This window comes from Dendroctonus ponderosae, unplaced genomic scaffold (genome assembly GCF_020466585.1).
Source record: "Dendroctonus ponderosae isolate FM_Combo_2020 unplaced genomic scaffold, Dpon_F_20191213v2 Dpon_F_20191213_6, whole genome shotgun sequence".
In the NCBI taxonomy this organism is placed as follows: Eukaryota; Metazoa; Arthropoda; class Insecta; order Coleoptera; family Curculionidae; genus Dendroctonus; species Dendroctonus ponderosae.
In genome coordinates this window covers 938888-941342 of record NW_026018814.1, presented here as the reverse complement: position 1 = coordinate 941342, position 2455 = coordinate 938888, and positions in this window count along the sequence as shown.

The following is a 2455-nucleotide window of genomic DNA, read 5'->3' as shown; positions in this document are numbered from 1 at the left end:
AAAAATCAGGATTTTATGCAAAATGAATGAAACTTTCCGCATATTTAGACCGACGAATCCTGCAGAGACTGTTGAAATTTCAAGACGCTACTTGCGTTAGTATCGAAGATGCGAATTTTTAAACGAGAGAGCGCAGTTGGGTTGATACTTCCATTTTGAGACCGATATTTACTAAGCTGGCAAAAATCAGGACTTCATGCAAAATAAATGAAACTTTCTGTATATTTAGATTGACGAATCCTGCAAAGACTGTTGACATTTCAAGACGCTACTTGCTTCAGTGTCGAAGATGCGAATTCTTTTGGTGAAAAACTTAAAATAAAATGAATTTTTTATGGTCAATTCTCGATTTATCTGCACACCCTCGTATGCGTGACCCGCATGAAAATACAGCGCAGTTCTCCAAAAGGGGGGCGCAATTCCAGACACCCTCCAAGTCCTGCTTGGGGCTTTTCGTATTGATCCCCATTGGAGGCGTTTGGTGACGTAACAGTGACGCCGCGCAATTCAGTCCCTGGTGATGCAACTACATGATTTTCACGTGAACATCAATCTAAATTTAGTTCTGCGTCTATGTGAATGGATTTGGCTATTTATTAATCATTAGCCGTCATTTCGACGCACATTTTCAATCAATAAAAATAACTCTCGCTTGTATGTTTGGAAGCCAAAAACATTAATAGAAAATAAGCCAAAAGTTTGAATGATACTTTTTTTAAAGACGAGAACAACTAGAGTAATGAAGTGGTTGATCGCGACAGGAATCGTTTTAACTTGAGCAAATGGCCTCGGTCGAACCATTCATGCTGCTTAACGGCCCCGATGGTGATTCTTTTGTGCAAGTCCGGTTCCAGCAGCGAATTCAACAGATTCTTCATCTGCAAAGAATAATCCGGCCATAGCAGCGTGACTGTGAAGATCGATCGATTTAGTTGGGATTTAATCATTCTTTTCACATCCAAGTCATCAAAGGGCATTGAAGCTGACACCATGATGTACAAAACACAGCCCAATGACCACATGTCGTACATTTTTGGATCATATGAAATTCCCTATAAAAATTTAAACAATTTTAAAATGAGCGTATTGTCACGAACGGCCAGCAGCACGCCACTGCTTTTTCAGGAAATAAAAATCGTTTTTCGCTTTCTTATGCAATTTGGAAGAAAAAAGCTCTCCATTAATTTTTCTGCACGAGAACATTTCAAATTGCTGACTGATTTAGTGGGGAAGGTGAATACATCTATGTTGAGACCGATATTTACCAACCTGGCAAAAATCAGGATTCCCAGCAATTTTAATGAAAGTTTCAGCATTTTTAGAATGAGGTCCTTTCTAAAGATGGTAAATATTTCACGTTGCTACTTCTTTCAGGTTGGAAGACGTGATTTTTTAAAGAACTAGCCGCAGTCAGGTGGGAATATCTGTATTACAATCGACCTTTGAAAAGCTGGCAAAAATAGGATTTTTGGGCGATTTTTTTCAAACTTTCGATAGCGTTAGGGTCAATTGTTTTCTAAACGCTGAAAAAATTTCAAATTGACATTTGCTGTGTTTCAGAAAGTCTGAATTTTTGAAGTGAAGAACGCAGGTGGGTAAAAATAACCACTTGGAGGCCGAGCTTTACTAAGCTGGGCAAACGATGGGGTTCGGGGCGATTTTTAGTAAAACTTCCAGTGCCTTTAGAGTCAAGCGTCTGCTAAGAATGGTGAAAAATTCAAGTCGCCATTTTCTTCAGTTTAGAAAATGCGAATTTTTAAAGGAGAGGGTGGAGTTGGGTAAAATATTAATTTTGAGACCGATTTGTGCCAAGCTCGAAAAACTCAAGAATCTTGACGTTTTTTACAAAACTTTCAGCACATTTATATTCAGACATTTTCTGAAGGTGGTGAAGATTTCAAGTCGTTGGTTGCTTTAGTTTCGAAGATGTGAATTTTTAAAGGAGACCGCGCATTTGGGTAAATTATTCAGTTTGAGACCGACTTGTGCCAAGCTCGAAAAACTCAGGAATTTTGGCGTTTTTTACAAAACTTTCAGCACATTTATATTCAGACATTTTCTGAAGGTGGTGAAGATTTCAAGTCCTTACTTGCTTTAGTTTCAAAGATACGAATTTTTGAAGGAGGCGGCGCAGTTGGCCAAAATATTCATTTTGAGACCGATTTGTGCCAAGCTCGAAAAGCTCAAGAATTTTGGCGTTTTTTACAAAACTTTCAGCATATTTATATTCAGACATTTTCTGAAGATGGTGAAGATTTCAAGTCGTTGGTTGCTTTAGTTTCGAAGATGTGAATTTTTAAAGGAGACGGCGCAGTTGGGTAAATTATTCATTTTGAGACCGATTTGTGCCAAGCTCGAAAACCTCAGGAATTTTGGCGTTTTTTACAAAACTTTCAGCATAATTACATTTAGACATTTTCTGAAGATGGTGAAAATTTCAAGTCGCTACTTGCGT